Consider the following 26237-nt stretch of genomic DNA (forward strand, 5'->3'; position numbering starts at 1 on the left):
AGCTCAAAGGAATTCAAGCTGCAAAAAACAATACTGAAGTTTAAGTCCCTGTAAGTGGGCAATAACTGCTCTTACAAAGAGATTACTGCCTCATGAGAAATGCATTCTCTTCTTGTGATTAGGAAACTTCAGTCTCTGCAGCAGTTTGGCTCTTTCAAGCTGGCACCTAAACCTGAATAGTTAAAACACATAATCAAAAATTTAGTTCTTCAAAATCAGAATAATGTTGAAGAAGTCATCTTACTACTGTTCATAGTTTTATTTGGTTAGAAATATGACTTGAATTTGGACAAATATGTAACACTGTCAGTTTGGTGAAAAGATGGTCCTGCTTGTCCCAGTAATCCACAGTTGGAGCAGCACAGGATCAGCCAGCCCAGTATCCAGCTCAACTGCAAGTTTTAAATGAGCATGAGATGACCCCTGTCCATGGCAGGTCATTTTTCTGTGAGCTCAGAGTCTGTGTACACTCAGATATTTTCTATAGGCAGCTTCATGCACTCACCCACAGACATCAGGTGTGACTGAGCTGACTGCAGCTCTGAGTAAACCTAATGATTTCATTCTTCTGACCCATTTTCTTATTGCAACCTCTTTCTTTTAGAGAGAACAGAAATCCTTAAACCCAAGCATCAGCTGGGAGGAGCACAGGAATGGACTGCTCTGGGTTCCCACCTAACTAAGAAACGCTAAGTGAAAAAACAAAAAGATGGATATTTCCCTGAACTCATAACTGAATTTTCGTGGATGCATCTGACTCCGGGCTAAGGACCTTAGACTGCATTCTGGTATTAGTATGGAAAAAACAGATTAAACACACAACATCTTACCCAGGCAGCCTGGAAGTAGACTAAAATACCTAAGGAGAATCACCACTGTTGGGGGAAACCAGGTTTTGCCTGTCTACCTGTGGGTACTCAGGGTTTGCCAAGGCCACACCTGCTCATTCAGACCTGACCCACAAACTACAGAGCCCACATGTTCTGAATACAAAAGACAAATAAACTTTCCCAAGCTGTGGTACTGCAATCGTCATTGACAGCTTGACATATCAATATTTCAGGAAGAATAAATGACTTTCATATCCAGGGGGTTGGTTTTCTTGGTTTGGTTGTTTGTGTGTTGCTTTTTGTTTTGGTTTTTTTTTTATTGTTCATTACTGGATACTTGGGAGGATGCTACACTTAACACCTGAAGCTGCTTAAAATATTTGGAAATATTTTAATGAAGTCTTTTGAGAGATCACCTAACACAACTTAAAAACAAATTTTACTATTATTATAAATATTTTCTCTTCATCCCTTGCCAGAGGAAAACTATAAATCTTGTCTCAGCTGAATGAACACCATTTATCATATTCATTTTCTTGTCAATACAATTATGAAAAGCCTTTGGCCTTTTTCCAAGGAGCCTGATTTGCTGGAGAAACTCAATTAGTATAAGCAAGGCTGCTACAGAGCAGCCCTGTTTGGCAGCCCAGCACAGCCCTGGTGTACTTGCAATGCTCCTCTGAGCCAGGAGCCAGACAACTCCATCCTGGTGCTAAAATACAACAGTGCCCTGCCTTCCCCCTCTCTCTTCCCTGGACCAAAAGGACTTCAAAGAAATCATTTCTGCTCATTTTTGCCATCTACTGGACAAAGCTTAAATCCTAAACACTGTGATCAGGTGAGAGATTACCCAGTGTCATTTGTTTTCTTACAGACAGGCCTTAGACCCAAAGTATTTCCTACAATCACTTGAAAAGTTTATCAAGACATTCTTCTAACAATGATTTTTAAGTGACTTTTTCTGGTAGTACTCAGTACAGAATAAACATCACCTTAAAATATATTAAAAGCTTAGTCTTTTATCTCTTGCCTCTTTGTATTGTTTATTAATTGGACAAATGTAAGTAAAGAGACATTTTTTTATAATACTCTGTATTTTCCATTTTCAATATTGAAATACTGAATATTGAATAACAGAATAACAATATTCAATAACAATATTGAATAACAGAATAACAACTCTTTGTAAAACAGTTTTTCTTTGCAATTAAGCCCATTTTCTGATGATATATTTAAAACTAAAAAAGAAACATGCTAATATCAAGGATATTTAAACTTAATACAATAAAATTGGTACCTGACCCTCCCTTCTTTTCCCATTTACCTTTTTGTTTTAACTACAGCAAATAAGAGTTGTGATCATAGCAGCTCATTGTGCTGCAATGCTTGGGATCAATACCTGGATGCAGCTGGACTTGTCTGAATGAGGAGAAATCCACTGAACAGAAGCATGCACTTCTCCTTGACAGCTGAAGGGGATGAAGAAAAACATTTTGAACCTGTGCAAAGGAAAAGAAACTGGGAAGGCCTGAGCCTTGAATTCCACACAAAGCTACATGTCCACGTATTGTTACTGAGAATGTGGAATACTGAAATCCAAAACTTGGATTCTGTTTTTATTTATTTGAAATGAGCTTAATCCATGAAGTGGAAGAACTCAATTAATTTTTAAATATCAAGAAAGGGTCCTGAGGACTGTATGTCCTGGAGCCTTCCACAGAAAGCCATCTCCATGGGTGCATCCCTTTCTTTCCAGAGGAGCAGAGGTAAGATGCTGTCACTCCTACCACAGCTGGAGGTTTGCAGTTCTGCACAGGAGCATGACACTCGTGGTACACAAAGCAAAAAAAGTCAAACCAATCTGGGATGGAAGCAGCACTGATCTGCTTTTACACGTGCTCCTGATTTTATGAAGTTTCAGGGTAACACAAGCACAAATAGCACTAACAAAGGTACCCAGTGGTGCCCACTAGAAAATGAGATGCTAATTCACAGTTGGCCTCAGGAGTTGGGTGGCTCATTGTTGTTTTTGTTGTTGTGGGGTTTTTTCCCCCTCCAGTCTTCTAAAACTGAAAATAAGGAATGCCTTCCACTGATTTTAGGAGAAATAAAGCTTACACTGCTTTCTGTTTTGAATTTACTTTCTTACTACTGAGCCTCCACAGACAAAATCCCTGCAGGCTTGTAAGGGTCTTAAACAGGGATTTTCTGAGTGGCCATCGGGATCCTACTCCCCAGCATGCAGGCATGGCAGGGGCTCAGATCTTCGGGGCTCCTGTACAGCCTGGCAGTCCTGAAAGGATAATTCCCTACTTGTGACTTAATATTGATGCATTTTCCTTTCTTAACCAAGAAGATTATTAGTGAAAAGTAGAGCTTCACAACTGACTTTAAATAAAAATATTTTTTAAAGCTTTGTTTCTTGTAGATAATGTAATTGTTCTTAAATGTTATTTTTTCCATAAAACAAATACATAATTAATTTTCATAGTTTTGTGAGATCTAAATTATAAATCAAGTATTTTCATAATCCCTCACTACATATTTCAGCAGTTTATTTCCAACATGACTGTGTGTCTGAGAAAGAGCTACAGCTGCTGTATTTATAAAAATACAAAGCATTTCTCTGTAGGGTTAAGAAAATACCCTGGGGCAATATTGTATGTGCTAGTTTAAAAATGCACACAATATTTAAAGCAAGCAGAGTTCATTATCATTACTTATTGAAGAAAACAACAATGTAAAGGTTTTGATTTTGTATGCAAAAGTCCATTTTCTTCTGGATCAAGACAACTGCAGGTGTTGGGCTATTAATAGACTTGACATAAATAGAAAGTAACTGACTAAATTAAAGACATGATTCATACCAGAGAAAGAAATCTCCCCAGACAGCACTTGTATGGTGTTTTTAAGCACTTTTGATGTTAAACCAAATGTAGGTACATTGTGTTTGCAACGAAAGACACGGGTTTGGAGTTTTTTTCTATGACAACATTAGGCATGTACAAAGGGAAGTGTTGGGGAAGATGGAACAGGAAAGCCTTATGATTTTGAGAATATAGAAATGATATGTGAGATTGGCATGAAAGCAAGTTTGAGATCCCTCAGTTACTGAACAACTGGAAAACAATGGTGTGGCCAGCTGAAGGTGATCCCCTTTTGATGGAACAACACCCTCTGCTTGCAGACAGGCCCAAGGGTCAGAGCAGACCCTACAGCTTGGCAGAAGGGCCCAAAGAGGAGTTTTTAGGGTTTAAAATGTAACACAGTGTGGTAATATAATGAGTCTTATAGGCTGTATGTAAATGCTATAGGATTTGTATATTGTACCAGATTGGTTACTGAGAATCAGAATATTCAACACAGAAGAAGATTTGTTGTATTGCAACGGGAACATTGCCCTCTTATCCTCCTTTACTCTCTCTCTCTCCTCCTCTTTCCCACTCTCTTCACTTCTCTGGGGCCTGCTCTGAGCTGTGTTTGGCAGCTCCCAGCAGGGCCCTGCCCCCAGGCCCTTTGCAATAAACCCCAAGTTCCAGGAGCTGGTTCAGAGATCTCTGCTCTCCGTCCGTCCCGACCGTTCTACCGCTCATCGCTCCTACAGGGACGGAAGCGCCCTGGATGTGTTCTAGGCTGGCGGTGTGAGGGCGAGGAGAGCGCCCTGCTCTGCTTTGCTCTGCTCCGCCCGGCCCGGCCCAGCCCGGCCCTGCCCGGCCTTGCCCGGCCCAGCTCTGCCCGGCCCAGCCCGGCCTTGCCCAGCCTTGCTCTGCCCAGCCCGGCCCTGCCCAGTCCAGCCCGGCCCAGCCCGGCCCAGCCCGCCGTGAGCGGGGCTCCAGCGCCGATCCCGCCCCGCGGGGCCGCTCCGTGCCCAGCGCCGCTGCCAGCGGGAGCAGACTCCCTAATTGATTTTCACGTTAGCGCTGAGCAGATGGAGCAATAATCAGCCAATAATGGGCACATATCTGATTTTGATTCATTAGCTTAAATGTCTTGCTCCAATCTGCCTTTTTTTTTTTTTTTCTTCAGAAAAAACACAAAGGTCCTCGGATAAAAAAAGATTTCCACAAGTTTTCTAGTGCTGATATTAGGAAAATGCTTAGGAAATGCCTTGGATTATTCAATATGCTCTCACAATGAATAATGCAAATTAAAACATTATATATGAACACTATGTATTAACGTTTAAAAGTGCTTCCTGTATTAATATATTTAAAGGGATAATAACAATAAAATGTTAATTTAAGTTTGTAATATTTTGAATGGTGTAAGACTAACTGATACTCATAACAAGCTCCAATTAAGGCTGCATTGAGACTCCCATTGTACTGTTATTTTAACATATCTTTTGTTGTTTTCTTGGGTTTTTTTTTAAGTAATTTTCCAAGTAAGTTTTCTTCAAAAAATGATTTCTTACTTTAGAGGAAACAATGCAAAGCTCTGCCTGTGTTAACATTAGTTCTGAGATGCACTTTTTGCCCTTTGATGACTGAAGTGTGGCGGCAGAATCCTACCTGCTCCCCTGCAGGCCACGCTGTGTGCAGACAATTAGCCCCTATCAAGGGGATGTTTTCAGGATAATTAATAGACATCAATAAGAAACACCGGTGAATGAAAAATATTTTAACAACAAAAACAAACTTTTTGATTTACTCACACATAAGTATTCTTCTCTAAATTGCAGGTGGGATTGTACTTTTCTTTTTACAAAAAATGGTCACCATTCTACAGAGTCTGGGAAAAAAAACAATCACAGAACCATGGCAAAAAGTAAGGAGTTTCCTTTTTAAACCCAAGGTTTTCTGTAATGTACTGCTTGGTACTACCATTGCAATATTTATAGTGTTGACAAATACAAAACATAAGAGTTACATATTCATTTTACTTGATCACATAAAGAACAAATTATGTCTGATGCCTTGTAAAATGCTCCATGTGAGCTCAGAGCAGGCCTAATTTCTACTTTTCATATACAGACTCATCAGCCTGGCTGACCTGGGTGGCATAGACACAGATTTATCCCAGGACAAATGGAGTTCTTTACCAAAGACTACTGAGGTTGCTGAGAGGATTTTAATATTTGCATTTCCTTTCTGTTGTGCATTGAAATGGCCTGAACTCACAAAGATGCTCAGAGGTCTCCACTCTCATTAACTTTAATGGGACTCTGAAATCACTAGAGAGGAAGTGTTCAATACTGAGAAGATGCAATATAAAATTGTAACTTTATAGTCATCTGTATTTTCATACTTGGTGTGCTGCTTTGTCTGCACAGAAAATCACTGTTCAGCAGACAAGGTGGACAAAACATCAAGAATGAAAAGAACTTGGCAGCAATTATTTATACATCTCTCTGAAGGCAGCCAGGGATGCAGCAACAGATACAAGGAGTGGAAATAATCCACTCTGATTTTGGTTCCCTTGCCCACGCCAGCCACAGAAAAAGGAGATGACAAGGCTGCACAATGCAAGTCTGGGGCACGGGAGGAGGGGAGCCACCACAGCCCCTGGCAAGACAAGAACTCACCTTTGTTCAGGCACTGCTGGGGACAAAGAGCTCCCTTGGTGTGGCTTTGTGGGATGGGGCGACAGAAGGACAGCCCAACCCACAGGCCACCACCTGGTTTATTCTGTCTCCACAAAAAATAGTTTAAGAAAATGCTCTTTCGCAAATCTATTTAAGAAACAGTTTGGCTGTGAGGTTAGACTTTAAAAACTACTAATTAAAGTAGATACCCAATTTTGTTTGAACTGCAGCCCCAGGTTTCTGGAAACCTACACGAACACTGGGCAGCTTCAGACACCCCAAATTCCAGTGAAAGAACAACAACTACTACATAAACCACATTTTTTTGTTTTCTATTATTAAAATTGAGATATTGTTATCAAAAAGCCCATAACCACACTTCTTAATAAATTACCTCAATCTGCAAGATCTAAGATATAGATTTATTATTCCATCAGAACTCAGTTGTGTGAGATCACACTGCCACAGTCAGCACCAGATAAACAGCCCACAGAACAGCCTCCACAATCCCAAGATGCATCCTGATCCAGTTAAGTCACTGGTACAAAATACCCTTAAACTCTAATAGGAACAAAAATCACCCTAGATTCCATGTTTTCTTACTTCACACTCAGTAAGAACCTATCCCCCAATCTCCTAAAATCCCAAGAGAATCTAGTTTTAGTCCACTGTAAGTAATCAAATAGTACTTATGTGCATAAAATGTATTAATGGCAAACAAGATTACATACTTTTACATCTGCTTTTTGTGTGCCATCCTGTGGGATCCCGGGTGTCCTGCAAACTTCCCAGCGATGGCAGCAAGAGCTGAGGCTGCTGCTCCTTTCCCAGCCCTTCCTGGGGCAATGGGACAGCAAATGGCCTCACCAGCAGTGGCCAAAGAGTGAGAGGAGGAGAAAAGAACAGCAAATACAGGAAACCCGGCAAAAAGAGCTTGTCAGCATTCTGGGGGTTTATACAGTCCTCTTCTCGATAATGAGGCAATTTTGTGCAGATTTCAGTTTCAGAATATCCTTCCCCGAATGTCAGTGACAGGTTTCCTTAAGATTTAATTATAACAAAGATATTTTTAAAATAAATTCAGGTACTTGGTTTCAGAGTCCTGAAGCCCGTTTCTCAATGAATTTTTTTCAAGGGAAAGGAGCTGGAGATGTAAATATTCCCAGAAAAGCCCCTCTGACTTGCCAACATGGGCCAAGTGTCTGACTGAGGCCATCTAAAACACATGAGTCTGCTCACACCCACCACCTCCAAAACAGGGCTGGTAATGGAAAGTCTGACAGACCCTTAACTATAGTGGCACTACTGGGTGCAGCTATAATATTACCCTCATAATTCTACTATATAATAACAACAAAGGAAAAAAGGTGAAGGGTCATTGTGCTTTGTCTTTAGAATTAAGATGGCTGTCTTCATCCTTACAGCATACTCTTAATTCTGGAGACACATCTTAATAACCTCTAAATAGTTCCAACAAAAGAGCCGTGTCAGAGGAATGAGCAGGCCCCAAGGTGTTTCAACTGGAGTGTTTTCATCTGCCTTTATTGCTCTATCCCTCTCCAGAATTAAGGCAATAACCTGTGATAAATTATTCAGGAACTGCTACAGGGATCAAAGCAAAATCATTCTGTTAAAGTGCTGTTTGCAACATTTGGCACTTAGTGTGAAAACTTTTAATGTGTGCAAGCTGAAAATCAACGATTTTAAATAATTTAACAGCATGGAGTTTCTACAAACCAGCTAAAGATAGCATGTTGCTATTTAACTGCTTTTTCTTCAGATCCCTTTTCCATGCATTTGTAGCAAATCTGATGATGTCACAACTATAAACAAAGTACTACTGAGATTCTAACTGCCCAGGCAATACATTCCTTACCCATATTGTCAGGAGAAATCTTGACATTCTTAGGAGAAAATTAGGCACTGTTTTAATACTGGAAAATTTTCCTATTAGTATAAAAAACACGAAGAAGAAAGTAGCAAAACAAAACAAAGAAAAAAAAAAGGAAAAAGAAAAAGGAAAGCAACATGCATAATGACTTCAGCCATCTTCAATTACACTTGATATCCCTGAAAAGGAAACCTAACCATATGCTTAGTATGCAGATATAATGATTACAAATGTATTTTATAAAGAAAGATCTCTCTTGTTACAACTGTTTTTCAGTGGTGTATTTCAGAAATATTAAAAACCTAAAAAAACCCCTAGCCAGTTAAAAAGTCCTAGTAAAACCCACAAATTAAATGAATTTGGCAGTCCTGGACCATTTTCATAGTGATATTTTAACAGTGTCATCTCCCCATGGATTGCAATACTAAGCATTTTATTGAAGAACTGAACTGTTTTTGTTTTCAGTACTTGCAAAATGAAGTACCTGAAAGCACTTTGGCATGTATTATTTATTTATTATGATAGGAAAAAATAGCTTTAACCTAATAAATTGCGTTTAAGATAATTTAGAGCAAAAGTTTTGTTTATGATAAAGCATTTAGTTCTTTATCAGTAGCTTAAAGCACCAAGTTTTCTTTATACAAATTAGACAGATGGTGCTTACAGTAGAATTTACTAAAGGTCTGTCACAACAAATGCAGCCAAGCTGCATATTTAATCACTGCAGAACCTTGTCTACCTGCAGCTGCCAACTGCTAATCCAATTTCCCTGATAAATGTGGCAAGAGACACGATCAGCAATAAAGAGCATCTAACTCCATTTTCCTGCAGGGCGTCTTTTGATGAACATTTAGGACGGAAGCAGGAGTGCACTGTGTGGCCCTGGCTGGTGGCAGCTGCATGCATTGTGGAGACACAGTTCTCAGGTTACTCACTTAATTCTGCCACTATCATTATGTTGCTATTGATCTCAGTAGCTCTTGTCTACACAGCATTACTCTAGATGAAGCTGAATCAGGCAGTTATCATGCATCAAACTTGCTCAAAAGCCTGGAGATTTCCCCTTAATTACTTGTGATTTTATTTGCAAATACCGTTAAAGTGTAATCAAGCAGTCACTTTCCAGGGTCGTTAAGAACTTGCTAGTTTAGGAATATATCACTGGCACTCCATTAAAATTTCTCTACTAAGACAGTTTCAAGCAATCCAGACAGGACAATGGCAAAATTATTTCAATAAATTGAATCCTCACACAAGAGGAATCCAGTTTTTACAGAAATGGTTATGTCACCAAATGACCTCCTTGTTCTAATTTTTAGGATTTATAACTTGAACACAGGAGAGGTGAATCCAGGACAGGTGAACTGAGTCTATTTTATACATGGAAAGGGATTACAATTAAATACATAAAGCAACAACAAAGAGGAAACCAGAATTAAGTAACTGTTGAAATAACCTTTAGTGCAATTAAAAACCTAATTCAAGCAATGACTATGAACTGCACATCTTCTGGTACTGTCAGCCACATACTGCAGCCAATTATTTACCAATACTTCCAGCACAACTGTTTATTTCCTTGTGAAAAAAGCAGATAAATATTATGAAGCAGTATTTGAGTTGCCACCATATTTTAAAACAGCAAATTAAAAATAACTGTTAGGATTTCTTCAAAATGACCCTGTTTAGCTGAAGTGAGCACTCCAGTGTGCAGTTAACTATTGATTCAGTGACGGCAGAAGAAGATCTCTTTAATGCAAGAGTGCTCCAATATATTATCATTCCTGATGATGCACCTTGTATCCAGTAAGTCTTTTTCTTCCCTAAAATATACTGTTGTTTTGACACAAACAGCTTGCTACACTTAAGGATTTTACTAATAAAACATAATGTTGTGTTAGATATTATGACTGTTGCCACAGCTGAACTGCCTTGTCAAATCAATCCTAATATGGCTCCCACAGGCACATAAAAACCTTATTTAGCTATCAGTTATCCTAATCACTTTGTTCAGTTTAAGGGTGCAATACTTCAAGACCCGTTCCAATTTATACATATATGCCCAGCCATTTAATAAAGTCTTGATTTATATAATAAATTCTTGTTTGGAAAAAAAATACTTTAAACCAGCAGTGTTTTATCAAGTGTGTTACATGTCTCCTCATACCCCCAAATAAATATGTTAATATACACAAAGAGGATACTTGCATAGAAAAGGGGAATATGGAACAGATAAGCTATCACTGAAGAAAAATCTGTCTCTGATTATAAATGAGCCTTAAATGGGGTCCCCTGATCTGCAAAACACTGGAGAGATCCCAATGCCTTTGAAAATCTTTGTACCAAGTTTATCTAGGATAGTATTCACAGCCTTTGTAGCTGTGCTGTGTGAATTCCCAATAAAACAGATGTACTCAGGAACAGACAGCCACACACATGCACAGGTGTGCAGAGGTGCCAGGCTGCTGCTGAATGTTTGCTCCACTCTCAGCTCGTTCCACACATTGTTTCTTCCCCTGCAATAGAAATAAACCTGCCTTTGTTTCTTCTTGTTCAAAACTACTGCTGAGTATTTGAGTGGTGCCTTAAATCAAACTGTGAGGGGGAGCAGGAAATTCTCAGACTCGTCCTCATCCTCACCTACAGGAAAAGAAACCAGAACAAACCAGCAAAGGCCTCATCTCTGCACGTGTTCAGAAGGGTCAGGCTCTGAGGCTTTCACAGAGAAATCTCACATCATGGGAACTTCATGGGACCTACAGCAACAAAAACCTGAGCTAGGACACATTTTTACTGAGCTACAGACACCACAAATCATTGATTTCAAACGACTTGTATCTAAGACTGGTTCATGTCCACATTTCACATCTTTCTCCTTTTGATATTTCCTCTGTTAACCTGCAGCATTTATTCGCTGCCCTACAAGAATATTCACATAAGAAAATCCAGATTCAACAGTTAGAAAATGGTAAATTTAAAACAACAATATTAAAATAGATGCTTTCACATGTCTAGTTTATGATATTTAAATGGTAATCTTTTCCGTTCATTTACTGTTTTTTCCTGCCTCTACCTATTTGGGATAAAGAATGAAGCTGCCCTGGAAATGAATCTGGGCTGCATTAGGATTATGTGTAACATTGCCTCACTTGTTCCAGAATATGTGAGTTTAGGAGACACAAGATGCTGTGAGAAGGGAAAGAGATAAAAAGCTGAAAGGTATCCTGCAAGTCTGGATTGATTTTGTTTTGTTGTGATCCCAAACAAGTAACTGTGGACAACTCTTTAGAAATGGGAATCTGCACAAGGATCAGCCCTCACCTACTCATCTTTAGGCCCTAATGAGGCCAGCAGGCTTCTCCCACGTTCATTCCCCTTGCGACTAATTCAGAGTAGGAATTCAATTTATGTTCTTTAAAGGGCTCTTGGCTATAGGGCTTCTCTCCCTTCTCTCTTCATGGGCAAACTCTGGGAAGGTAAGTGACAAATGGAATTAGGAGTCTTTTGTGTGTTAAACTGGTTGTGCAGAGTTAGTGTGAGTTTTACAGTTCAGTTTCCACACCTCACACAGCCATCTGTAACACAGGCCTAATTCCAGCCCCTTACCTTTAGGGATACTGCCCAGACCAGATCACTCACCCCAGTGCAACAGTAGGAATGACAGAAAATGCCAGAAGAGCAGTCACAGGGACTGACAAATTCAGACAACACCCTGGAAAGAAAAAATCATAGTAAGCAGTAGCTTTTCTTGAAGCTAGGATGACACATCTTCTGAACTGAAAGAGCCAAATATCCTCTGAGAGAAGTAATTGTGATCCTGCAATTAAAACTGCTCTGTAACAATGCCAGTATTTACAGTTGCACTGGCAATCCAAGCCCTGCCATTTCCTCAGTCCCTAATACCCAGCTTTGTAACCTGAACTGCTCTGCTCTAATACAGGCCTTTCCAGATTTTTCTTAAAGCAAAGGAAATACATTCAATAACTTACTGCTGCTCACTGGTCAGCTCAGTTACAGAGCCTTCAAAGTACAATCTGTGCTCAAGGACTTCCTTAACCTGCTGAAGGGTCTGGCAAAATCTGTGAGCTGCATCCTGCACCGAACCCCAGAGCGAGAGGGGCTTTGTGCTGGGTCCCAAAGCTGCTGCTGGCAGCAAAGGGGCTGATGGACTTTGGGCAAACCCAATCTGAATTTCATCTAGAAATATATACAACAGAGATATTCCTTAGGACATCAAAGACTGTAATCTGTTATTAATTAAAGCAATTACGTTTCATGGTATATATTCTAGACACAAAAGAGACACATGAACCCACTTACTTTTATCTCACTTGTTTCAGTTACAAGAGATAAAAATACATCCCATCCATACACTTCACCAAAGCAGAAACAGAGCCGTGGAGGTTGATTACTTTGACTTCAGCAAGGTCTGTGGCACTGTGTCCCAGAACACCCAGAACTCACAGATGCTCCACAAACCCCCAGCACACTCACTGCTGCCACTGGGCTCCTCTGAGTGCTTTCACTGTGCCATCCCTGCACACCACTGACCAAAGACTTCGCTAACTTTTATAAGAATAAACAATTTTCCTTTTAATTTTAAGTAGATTAAACTCTTTTTGAAACAGGTAACATTGTAAGAATAGGTTTTATAGCTGCCAGCTATTGGAAAATCTCCTAACTTAGTTTTAAGGGTTGTTTCTCTGCCAATCTATAACATCCAACAGGATTTTATTTTGCAAAGCTTCATAGTTGGTTCCCCCCAGTTATAGGGCAGTCTTTAATAACATGAGGCTAACAAACACAGGGACTGAGAACATTTGAGAGACTAAAATTATTTCACTCCAAGTTGCACACACAGTGATAATAAAACTGCAGTTATTTTGCTACAAAAACATAGAGTGGAAAAGTTAATTATCAGAAAGAACTAAACATGTATGAGAGAGCACTTGGCTTCACAAACATAAAGGAAAGACTAACATATTCCATTATGTAAATGAATTCAAAGATATTTCACAACTGATCAGCTAGGAGGGACATAATGATTTATAATTCAAATAACTGAGCTTTGAAATCAAATTGGACTAATATATTTCGAAATATGCAAACCTGGGATAATTGTGAAAGTAATGGAAACCCTGATACCAACCCTAATCATTTGTTGCCTTTGTTGATACCTTCTTATGGTTTTTCTTCCTTTTTTTCAGTAGTGGCGTTGCTGAAATTATGGTTTGCTTTTAATTCTACTTTATCCTTTAGAAAAAGATTATAATACACATAAAAAAAGAAAAATACCAACTTCTGAAACTGTGTAAAAGCTGACTGGTGTACAGGAAAGTACTGAAATGAAATAAATTATTACTTTAACCTTTCAGAAGAGCCACAATTTAATCTATTTCAAATACTGAAAATTGATCCACTGGATCTAGCATCTTAACAATACACTATTTCTTTCAAAGTAATATATACTTAAAGCCTTTAAAAAAACCCCAAATATAACGTGAAAAGGCCAAAGTTTGCAATGCCAGGAAGTAGTTATAAACTACTTCATATGTTTGAAATAAAAAGTACTTCAGTATTATTATTAAAAAAAACCCTATTGGTAGAGTTTTTAATAGGAAAAAATACATATCTTTAAAAGCCAAAATGACCAGTGAAATTAGGTTGTACATCATTTTCTGGGAAAAAGGAAAAACAGCCTCGACAGGTGTAATTTATCATTTTTCTGATTTAATACCAAAGAAATATATTAAAATAATAAAAAGAATCCTGAAATCCTCAAAATTTGTAGTGATAAATAGCCCTCCCTGTCTTTATTGCATTATGCCTACTAACAGAAATATTGCATGGTGGATTTCGCCAGACAAGGACGATTATTTTCCAATAAAAAGTTGCATATTAAATTCCAGCACAAAAGTGGGTGTCTAATACTTTTGAAATCTTTTATGGTTTGCCAGGGAACACAATTTTAAACTTAACTAATACAAGCTCAGGGTGAAGTGAAGCAGCATTGAAGCTGCCTGGGCCCAACCCCACCCCTCCAAGCAGCAGAGCAACCATTCTCAGAGTTCCTCCTGGAATCATTCTAATGGAACTCATTGGGGGTATTTGTTTCTTCAGCTGATCTCTCTTTTTGCTGGTCTTTCAACACTTTACACTGCTGATAAAGAAGTTTATTCATTTAAAAGAAGAGGACAGTGCTGCTGGACAGCCTGAGCACACAGCAGGGTCTGAAACCGCTCTCACAACAGTTTTCCAGTTTCTGCAAAGAAAAACCCCAATGCCTATCTTCAAGAGAACTTAGACTATTAAATATCTCCTTTTTCATCCTTTCTAGGTCCTGATATTATTGCGTCTATTTCACGAGCAGAAACTCATTTATTGCAAATATAATGTGAGCAATCTGAAAGCTATCCTGACTTCTCAGCCTTGGAAAGGATTATTTGCACCAACAGGGTACCTTGACCCTTCTTCTGGAGAGCTCCCATGAGAATCCATTCCTTTCCAAGCCTCCAGAAGACAGCAGGAGATGCTGAACGCTTGCTGGCTGTGCAGCAATGTGAGGTGATTCTGTCGGGAAGCACAGGAATAACGAGGCAAGCACCCGCAGTCACGGGCCCTGTGCTACATTTCATGGGGATTCTGAAAGTGTTCTGAACCCTACAGAAGCAATAAGTATCCAGTAGAAAAGAGGAGAGAGCTCATTAGTTCCTTCATAAATCTTGTTAATGAAATAAATGTCTCTCATTCTGGTTTCGTTAAATTCCTTAGCAATGTTTCAAGTCCTTTCCAGTCTGATTTCTGTGATGCCATGAGAAAATAAACACATGCATATTTAAAATATCAAGTTAGCTGCTTAATGGTATTTCAAGTCAGCATATGGAAGTACACCTTGTATGGTTTTCATTAAACAAAATTCACTTATGGAATGTGAAAACCCACACTCATCTTTCAACCCAAGGAAATATATTAAAATTATTCCTACAGTATTAGAGTTCTATGGAGAAATAAAATGATACCGATTGTCATATTCCAGGTGCCTTCCCCTCTGTTTGTGTAACAACCCCCTCTAGAAAATTACTGAAAAGTTGCTTTCGTGAGCCCTGGTGGTTTATTATCTGTCATACACCTTTAAATATTGTGTCATATCAAACACTGCTACCAGGGTTTTTTTTTTTCTATCTTCTTGCTTGTCTGACTGAACACTCCAGGAATAAACATTCTTCTGCAACTTATGGTAAGTGAATATTAATTAGAATAAGCTACAAAAGGCTCCAACAGAGAGCAAGTTAGCATCCATGACTGGACAAAAATTTCACAAAAATATCTGAACCCAGATGAAAATGCACATGAAAAGTCACGATTGCTTCATCAGTGACACTGAGGAACCCCAAACCAGGAATGAAAAGAAATGTCAAGTGCCTTTGACACCCTGCAGCCCCACTGCCTTCAGCAGGTTCAGGGTGAGAGGCAGGGCAGAGGCAGGACCTGCACAGCTGCAGACCCTGCACAGCTGCAGACCCTGCACAGCTGCAGAACCTGCACAGCTGCAGGACCCCAGGGAGCTGGGAGGGAACCTCCTGTGCTCACCTGCTCCACCCAGCAGGAGGGGAAGAGGTGGCATTGGCCTTGGGATAGGAGTGGGAAACTGCTGCCAGTGAAGTGTAGGAATGTAATTTTTCTAGTGAGGTTACAGAATCCCAGAGTCGGTCAGGCTGAGGGACCCCAGGGCTCAGCTGTGTCACCTCGTGCCCCAGCAGGGCCATCCCCGAGCTCAGGGCACAGCAGGGTGTGCTCACAGCTCTGCAATGGCCCCAGGCAGGGACACTGCACAGCCCCTGCACATCGAAGTTCTGCCTCCTGGGCAGGTGGAACTCCTGGGAATCCGTTTGTGCCTCTTGACTCTTGTCCTGATTTTGGCACCAGTGAGCAGAGCTTGGTCCATTCTCTAACACCCTGCATTTGGATACCAGCCTGCTCAAACAAAAGGGTCCCATGATCTCCTGGCTTGGGAGCCCTGGCACCTATTCCTGACCATGACATCAAACCCACAGAATCACAGAAGGGACCACGGGATCACATGGACAAAACATCCCCAAAAGTCACATCCCGTGACTGAGAGCATTGTCCAAACCCCCCTGGGCTCTGCCAGGGTGTGCTGTGCCCACTGCCCTGGGAGCCAGGTGTGCCCCAAGGTGTCAGGGAAATGGGGCAGCCCAGCTTTGTCTGCTCAGTTTCCCTGGCTGTGGAATGTGCACAATGATTCTCACTTTCAGCTGGCACATCCATTGATGACAGACTGTGAAGTAAGAGACATCATCAGCACCAGCTATTTATACTGTGATGCAGTAGGATTTCAGTTTTGAGAGAAGAGAACCTGAAGAAGAGATGGAAAACACCTTAAAATCAGCACTGATTATTTAATTTACAGAGTCACAGGCTAGGGAATGTATACAACACATAAACTATTTTTTTCAGGAAGTTTTACACTCATCAGAGTTTCAAGCATCTAAATGCTTAGTATTATTTGCTCAGGAAAATACACATAACAATGCAATTACCAAAGCAATTCCTCAATTTAAATTTACAGATGGACATTGATTTACTTTATAAAATCTCTATGAAGAGCTATATGGGTTCAGATTGCCCTAAAGAAATAGCCCCTTCAAACAAGTCCATAATTCACAGTTTATCCCTACTATGGAGAGTTCTGGAGATGTTTATAGTTGCACTAAATCCTTAACAAGTATATACCATACAAAGCAATAGAAAGGAACTTGAACTACCTAGATTTGACACCAATATCAAAACCATAAAAAGGCTATTTTGCAAAAGAGCAGAATCTTTACCCTTCAGTTACAAGACATTTAAACAAAAACAAGAAGCCACGGTGACAGCTTGAAGGGAAAATTAAAGGAAGGAAGTCTCCTCATCCAACATTCAGGGTACTTTTGTCTGCATCTGTTCTTTTGGTTCAGGGTTGTATCTGGATGCTGAAAGATGGAACAACACTATAAAAGTTGGAGAGAACTCTGGAGTGAACAGAGGCAATCACAGAAATTCCCATTTCTGTTTGGCCTTGCCAGTATCAGGTAAGATGAAACACACATAAAATATAGTTTTTTAAGAAACATTTGCAAAACTTTATATAAGTATCTGAGAAAGCTTCTGAAGATCTAGAGCTCAATCTCATAATACAAAAAGCAGTTTTCCAGTATGTAAGGAAGAGAAGCAAGGAATAAAAGAGCAGAAAAATTTACAGATCTCAGAGAAATCACGGCAAGACAGCTCTTAAATCCAGGGGCCATGGTCCCTCTATCTTTGTCACTCAAGTGATTTAGTGAGTTAAAAGATGAACTGAAAGTTACAGAGTCAAAGGAGATAACCATGAAATTTCAGATGAGCCATCCTCTTTCCAGGAGGCCCTGAACCTCTTTTCGGAAAGGCAATGGCAGGTTTACCATCACAGTGCAGAGGAATTGCAGGAACACAGGAATTTCTGCTCACACATGGGTTGCTGAATCCCCCATGCACAGGGGAGCTGGGAATATGCCAAAGAAGCAGTTGCAAGAGTTAAGCTGCTACCAGCCAGAAGAGGGGATGACTGCCATAAAGCACCAAATTTGGCTGAGGTGGCTGTTTTGGGGTTTTGTTTGCCTGTTAAATAATTAAAGAGTGAAAACCTTTTAAGCTTATCTAAGAATTACATGAATTGGGAATGTAAATTTATGAACAGTCTTGGTCACAAGTTAAGGATATTACAAGCGTAGTTGCATTATAGAAAAGATGGAAAACAACTCTTACATTTTAAACAAAACTTTCAAAGTTGCTATCCAATTCCCATTACAGTGTAAAGAAAAATGGGCTTCCAAAATCTTTGAAAAGACACTGAAAATCTGTTCCTTATGTGGTGCTGAAATTTCAGTAAAAACACAGAGGCAAGAAAGCTCTGTACAGTCGGGTTTTAATTATTTCTGATAGATTATCATCACTTACCCTGAAAGCTCTCGGTGGCTCAGACAGCAATGGGATATATACTTTTCATTAGAGCTGGACAAAGGTGAATAGTTAAAAACTGCATGTTCTATCATGAGTAAAAGTACTGAATTTTTGTTTGCTGTGATTCAAGGAGCCATTTCAGTGTAAGTGCTCCAAAAAATATTCAGAGATCCACACTGAAAAGTTGTAACATGGAAAATCCCTCTATTGACACATATGTGCATTCACCACAGTGACATCCCACATCAATGTTTGGACATGCACCTCTTATTCATGTTACACTAATTTTATCATGACCAGAAATGCGAAATACTTGGGAAAACATTTTGTAAATCCACCTCATGAAAAATAATTTCCATGTGATTTTGATAATAACAAAAAAAAAAAAAAAAAAACAAAACCCAGAAGAGGTTCACAAAGGGTAAGGGAAGAAAAGGAAAGGTGATTGCAGCCAAAATAATGACAAGGCACTTCCAGCCCAGGCTCAAGCAGCAGGTGCAACTAAAACTCCTCCAGTCTCAGCATCTCCTCACCTCTGCAGGGAAGAACCAAGGCAGGTGGGCCCCTACTGAAAGGAAAACTGGATCTGTGGGGTAAGACAGAAGAGTAGACCAGTGGCTTTCTAAAATACCTGTGGCTAAAGCACTCACTCCATGCACAGGAGGAACAGGTGAATGGGCTCCCAGTCAGGGATTCTGCCTGCTGCTGCTACAAATGTGCTAGAAATATTCCCAGTAACAGAGCTCCAGGAATGCTGCCAGACTGGATTGCTCCATCAGACCATTGGGTTTGGATTATATAGATCAATATGCTGATTTCACACCCAGAGTTTTCACCTGGCATGCTACCACTGGGAAGAAGACCCTCATTGCCACAAACACAGCAGTGTTTATCTAGGATTCACAGCTGCTTCTTACAGCTACTCAGTGAATGTCCATGTCAGGTGGTAGCATCTATTCTGTTAAATACGATCTTTAATCTAATCAATTAACTCAGAGCTTTATGAAAACACAGTAGGCCACAAGGAAAGAAAAAAGTAAAACTACAACGTGTAATCTTATAAGCAGCACTGATTTTTGCTTTTTATGTACCTTGTTTTCTTTTAAAATCTTCCATGTAACACTAAAACCCATTAACACTAAACTATTTAACATGAAGAAACAAAATTTTTAAAACTTAATTTACAGTAATTGTGCAAACACAACCCTATCCTATCAAAATGCATGTAGGGCTGCTCATACAACTTGTTAAAGGATGCTATTCCTTCAAGTGGCAAACATAACATAGAGAATTCCTCTCAATGAGTAGCAAGAGAAGCAAACTGGTGGTATCCAGAAAAGAGCCCTCTGCCTCCTTTTTCCTCAGCTGTTCAAGGTTCACTGCAGACTGAAACAACCAAACACAGCCCAGCCATCAGGCTCCATGGCACGGGCTGCCTCCCAAAACTCCTGAGTAACACCATCAGCATTTTTCCATCCATCACCCTCCACTGACCTGTTTTCAAAGACTGCTCCGGATAAATATCAGGGTTGGATGGGCACTGTTGTTATCCTAAGGCAAGATACAGCACTTGCCTTCTGGTTTGAGGAAGGAAAGTATTTATGCCTTGTGTTCCACAGATATTTCAGTCGTATCAGAAAATGACCTTGTTTTAATTACTACAAGTCCTGATCAGTACTGTCCCAGCAGGTCACAGCCAGCCTGGTGACACCAGCAGAGAGCTGTGTCCAGCAGCCAAGGTTTCCTGGGGGTGTTCAAAGGTCCTGTAAGCCAGATTGAGAGGACAGCAAGCAAATGACCACACACAGCAATTCCCTCACTGCAAAATGAAGAGGTCAGACACTTGTTTCTCTTTCTCCAGGCACACATAGGCCACATTGTCTCCTGGGGACTCCCAGATTTTTTTGTGTATATTCACAGTTTTTCGGAGGGATCATTTTGTTTTGCTTCAAGAGAAAATTTATTTTAGATGAAACTCTTTTTGTGTCAGGAGAAACTAGTAAATATCATGAAGGCCATACGTAATAAAAACCAAAATTCTGGTAATTTTGCTGGCAGCCAAGGAAAGCTGCTGTAGCTGTAGAGGAATGGTATGTTCTCCAGAGTAATTGTCCAGCAATATTCTTTAAGAGAGAGTACTGCAGCACTTCTCTGCCAAAATAACAAATACTATGTTATTCTGCAAATGCCAGAGATGTGAAGACAGATGACGATAATGCCTCTTGTCCTTCAGTGTGAAGCCTGAGGATCCTACTCTGTGAACCTGCATTTTTAAGATAGCAACATTTGCCAGATATTGGACAAAAATCAGTCCAAGAAAACTTTCCCAAAACAATGGAAGATTAGTTTGCTTCGGTCAGTTCCCCACTTTGAAATGCCACAAAACTTTACAGGCAATTCCATACAGGGTGCAGGAAAGAGAAGGGAGAGATGGGGGCTGTTTGTGCCAGTTTGTCACTGAACAAGAGGCTGGGCCATCTCAGCTCTACCCCCATAACTCATTTTGAGAGGGGACACAGGCGCTACGATGGAAATACTGAGCTGCAACTGTTCACTAGAGGTTTGCAGTACCTTCAGAAAATAAGATATGGGTCCTTCAAAAATGGTTGTCCCTTATTTCAAATAGTTCAAATTCACAGAAAACATTTTTCTAACAAAAAGCAAACTTGACAGCATGTTAAAGACAAAACAAACAACATACACAATAGAACCCAAGCACAAACTTACATTTTTGGTCATAAATGCTTCCAGAACACGGTTGTCACCTTTTATTCCCGAGACTTCAGACATCCTGGCATGCACCTGGAAATTAACATTTCAACAGTAACATACTATAGATACTAACTACCTTCAACATTTTCAGTTATTCTAAAACCTTCTCCAGTTTGACTCTGCAGGAGGAAAGCACAGGCATAAGTGCCTACACATCCAACCTATGACCCTGCAGGCTGCAGCACTCATAGGAGATGGCTTATCCACTCTCTGATGGTGTCCTGTGATGTAGGGACTGAGGCTTTTACTCGCTCTTACAAACATTTCTTCGCACAAAGGAGTGCAAATTTTCACATTAACCTCACTTTGTTGTTCTTACAACAATATAGTCTCTACTAAAAACCCTGGTTTATTACAGAAAATCAGAAAGGGGTGGAGAAAACATTTTTGTCAGTCTGTCCTCAGTGGGATGTCATTCAATGCTGTTTTTAAGCTTACAAATTCTTGCACTGCTGGTGATAATATCTGGTGAATCTGGTACTCTTCAGACATTGTTTTGTGTCCTTGAAAGGAGAACAAAGGCTTAGGCAGCCCAATAGCTTGTAGCAGTGTATGTGGCCCTTTATTTCCAGTCCAGGACAGCCATTTCAGGGTCGGTGTCCCCGCACCCTGCCTGCCAGACCCAGCTGTGGGCAACACGCAGCTGCAAATGCACAGGACACAGCAATTCTATTTCTTCCTCACTGTGCAATCTCCATAAAGTTCTCTGGGGGCTTTAGCATCCTAACGTTTAGTTCATTTTCGATAAAAACATTTTGTAGGGTTAAATCAACTTCAGAGACAGCAAGGTGACGATGGTGCAAAGCCGCTGCCCAAGCCTGTGCCGGCCCCTCCCTACACCCGCCAGCCGCGCTTCGTGGGTAGAACGCAGGGCCAGCCCTCAGGGGTGTCACTGCAGCCACTGCAGCCCTTGGGGACACCGTCCCCTTGGGGACACCCGGCCTGCCCGGCATCGGCCTGCTGAGGGATCCCGGAATGCAGCGGCGGTGCGGGGAGAGGCCCAGCGCAGCTCCCAGCGGTGAGCGCCTGGTGCCATCTACTGCCGGCTCCCTTCCTCATCTCCCTTCCCCAGCTACTGCCGGCTCCCTTCCCGATCCACTGCCGGCTCCATTCCCCATCTCCCTTCCCCAGCTACTGCCGGCTCCATTCCCCATCTCCCTTCCCCATCTACTGCCGGCTCCCTTCCCGATCCACTGCCGGCTCCCTTCCTCATCTCCCTTCCCCATCTACCGCCGGCTCCCTTCCTGATACACGGCCGGCTCCCTTCCTCATCTCCCTTCCTCATCTACTGCCGGCTCCCTTCCCGATCCACTGCCGGCTCCATTCCCCATCTCCCTTCCCCATCTACCACCGGCTCCCTTCCTGATCCACGGCCGGCTCCCTTCCCGATCCCCCTTCCTGATCCACGGCCGGCTCCCTTCCTCATCTCCCTTCCCCATCTACTGCCGGCTCCATTCCCCATCTCCCTTCCCCATCTACCGCCGGCTCCCTTCCCGATCCACTGCCGGCTCCATTCCCCATCTCCCTTCCTGATCCACTGCCGGCTCCCTTCCTGATCCACGGCTGGCTCCCTTCCCGATCCCCCTTCCTGATCCACGGCCGGCTCCCTTCCTCATCTCCCTTCCTCATCTACTGCCGGCTCCCTTCCCGATCCCCCTTCCCCTTCTACTGCCGGCTCCCTTCCTATTTCCCTTCTCGATCTACCGCCGGCTCCCTTCCCCATCTCCCTTCCCACAGCCCATCCCATCCCAGCCTCGGCACCTGTGCCACCGCACCCACACCAGCCTCCCTCTGCCCTGATGGAATCCTGGGACTTGCTTTAAAAACCAAATTATCAATGCTTCACCTCTGAGGCAGTTAATAAGAACAATGAAAACAATAATATCAACAATTGGATTTTCACGTCCCGAAGACTTTAAATTTTAGTTTACTAAAGTCAGGAGTATGTAAACTTGCAGCTCTAACCAGAAATCGCAACAAAATCAAGGGTAATGTGTAAGCTAATTTATCCTTTTATAATTGTATGAATGTAGTTTTTGGTGGCAAAACCAAAGGACAATCAAAAAAATGAAAAAAAATTACAATCTTTAAATGTTGCAAAATACTACGTTCACACTGTAAGTGTAAAGTTATTGCTTACAGTAATTAGGCATAGCAAAAATAATATATTGAAATATAAAAATAATACCTTCCAATTAAAAAAAAAATCCACTCCCTAAACAACGCACTGCTGAAATCCTACAGCAGCTGCAATTTTTGCAATGTTTCAGAATTTTTGCGTTTGGTGTCATGACAAGAAAAAAAAAACAGTAGCAAGGAATGCAGAGGCATCAGCAGCTACCCCTGTGTGTTCCGAGCCTTCCTTCGTGCTCCGGGAGCCAGCCCAGCTCATTGTGCTCTGCTGTCAAACTAGGCTCTCCCCGCATCAGAGTTTAACAAATAAAATACTAAAACAGCAGTCAGTGTTGACAAAGAGCAGTGCTTTAATCCACAATTATCCTTGTAACTCTTACTGCTCCTTTTATCATCCATTAGCTTTGATTCCCATTATCCCATCAAGAACTGTGTCAACGCTTTTGTCCCTGGGGATTTCCCACACTACTAGGATCTGACAGACAAGCCTGAGTGCTAAGCAGGATCATTACCTCTTAAATCCACTTATCTGATCCACTGAATAGTAAATTGAAAAGCTCATTAACAGCAACAATCTGATTTGTTTTCGCGTGTGACAGGGTCATTCCAAGTCAGCATGAATATAGCCCTCACAATAAAAACTACCCCATCTATAGCAAATTGTAAGCTAAAATAAATATGATATTTTAAACACCTTCTTCAAAATCATTTTCAAAACCCGCACATGCTATTAGCATACAAAAATAGAAAAGTAATCGCCTCCCACCACAGCAATGCAATGCCCCTGGACTTCTAAACACTATGAAAAATTAATGATAAAGCATTTTGGTCGTACAATTATAAAACACACTTCAACAACAAAGGCTGTGCTACATATTCAAAAGGCGGAGAGAAACCCTGCTGAAAGGGGCTGTAAAAAGCTGTGGAGGTGATCTCATCTTCTGCTTAGGTCCTGCAGGGAGCCTGGGGGTAAGGGCAGCAGAGCCCCAGATCATGGGGCTGCCCCCTTCGCCCCTCCCTGCCTGCTCCAGCAAGGAGCAGGGAATCAACTTCCAGTGGGAAAACCTTGGCTCAAGACTCCTGGAAAACAGTGACACAGTGAGTCCCAGATCCTTATAACTGCAAGATTTACAACTCCAAAAGGGAATTCCATGTCAGTCCAAAGCTGTGTGACTAAAACATGTATGGCCAACAACGTCAGCTGGCAGGAGAAGACCGTCCCCAGCACACCTCACACACCCGTGGCCGTGAGGGAAACACCCTCACGACACCCTCAGTGTCAGCCTGGAGCTCCAGGAACCCAGCCAGGGCCTTTGATTGGAGCTGGAGCTGGTGGCACCACTGCCCCCAACCCCCAGTGGCACTGCTGTGCTCAGAGGTGACAGCAGTGGCCGTGGCAGCCAAGATAAAGAACAGACCAGCGAAACACCTTCCATACTCATCAGCCGCAATTTCAAACATACTGAACCAAGTGTGAAAGCTAAGGATCAAGGGATCCTTCTTTTTTCTGTTTGTACCCTTATAACCACCTTGGTGGCTTCAGGACCCTGAAGGAAGACAGCAGATTCACAAGCTCTGGTGCCAGGAAATTTTTTAATTATCCAGGAAATTTTATAGAATCACAGCAAGATTAGGTTTGGAAGGGACTTTAAAGCCCATCCAGTCCCACCCCTGCCATGGGCAGGGACATGTTCCCAGGCTGCTCCACGCCCTATCCAACCTGGGACACTTCCAGGGATCCAGGGGCACACACAGCTTCTCTAGACTATCAGTTGTCCAAGTTACATAAACATACACTTCCCAGGTCCTTGAACTGTCCCAAAAGGACAAGAAATAAAACTGTGGAAGCAATGTTTTATAAAGCAAAATATTTGCATGTAAATACAGACCAAGAAAAAAGAAATAATTCAGTAATGACACCAAAACTTTATTTCCTTCTCTTCCCTACTCTTTGGCCTTGGATATGTCTAACTTTGCTTTGCCTTTGGAAGTCTTCTGTTTTTGGCTCTAACATTATAACTCTGAAGAAGCTAATTATATCAATTCTTAAATGTGAAGCAGATTACAGAACTGGGAAGCTCAGAATATGAGTTCCTAAAGGTTGTATGGCTCAGTAATGACAGTCACAGAAATTCAATAACAGCACTGTATGGAATGTACTCAAACACACCCCATGAAACAAATTAAAACAGAGCAATGAATCTCTCACACTGTGCAAATAAGAAAGCACAAGAAAATGTTAGTTTCTACAGTTTTCATAAGGGCTATTATAATGAATTAAGATTTTGGATAATGAATCTTCAGAAAATTACAGTAAAGTTATTACCCGTAGGCACCGCGTAAATGCTGCAGATATTATCACTTCCTTGACGCCCTCCAGGCCTCGCTGCAGAGAACTATCACAGCAACATTAAAGCATTTTGTCATGAGCAGTGAGGGCAGAAGCAGACCTGCACCACGTTTACCCCAGCCTGGCAGGGCTGGAGCACATGGAGGGGAGCCTGTCTGTCCCCGTGATGTTTTTGGGAATCCAAACAAAGCAGGGGGGACTGCCATGGGGCTCTACCCCCACCTCCCTGACCAACACGCCTCCAGCACCCACCAAACTCCAAACTAACCGCAAGTGGCATTCTTGGTATTGAGTGCCAAAACACACTTTGTAATTTCCCCTGTTTTTAAAATAACACACAGGTATTTGAATTTTCAGCACTTAAAATCTCCAGTATAACACAGCAGAAATCCAGCTCAACATTCTGCAGTCAGCTTCAGAAAATGGGAACTGAATCCCCTAATTGGACTATCAGGGTGCCAGATCATTCATCTTTATCTCCTGATCAAACTGAGGGCTTCAACAGCCCTGGCTTTTATCTCCTCTTCTTAGCAGAGGAAAACCTTGGTCACTTCCATTCCTGACCAGCTGTCTTAAAAAGCTAACATCTCAAAATACTCTTAGCTCAGAGCCTAAACAAGAGAATGAGCTTTTACTGGATTGCAGTAAACTCTCTAAATGAAGAAACTCTCCAAACAGGCCATAAGGAAATGCCTCAGTTAATTCAGACAGGATCTCTGAAGACTCAAGTGGATTTTCAGC

At 41.4% G+C, this 26237-nt stretch overlaps 1 long non-coding RNA gene across 2 annotated transcripts in view; it reads right to left on the reverse strand.

Moving 5' to 3' along the window:
- Positions 1-26237, reverse strand: part of LOC131090010 (uncharacterized) — a 79185-nt gene that overhangs the window by 5450 nt on the left and 47498 nt on the right. Inside the window, exons 4-6 of one of the 2 annotated variants that reach the window (XR_009115286.1) lie at positions 20969-21043; positions 5485-11954; positions 2230-2299 (exon numbers count right to left, since the gene is read on the reverse strand). This is a non-coding gene — a long non-coding RNA (uncharacterized LOC131090010). The remainder of the gene's footprint in view (positions 1-2229; positions 2300-5484; positions 11955-20968; positions 21044-26237) is intronic. The other variant, XR_009115287.1, reaches the window with a different exon arrangement.

Source organism: Melospiza georgiana, chromosome 15 (assembly GCF_028018845.1).
Source record: "Melospiza georgiana isolate bMelGeo1 chromosome 15, bMelGeo1.pri, whole genome shotgun sequence".
NCBI lineage: Eukaryota > Metazoa > Chordata > Aves > Passeriformes > Passerellidae > Melospiza > Melospiza georgiana.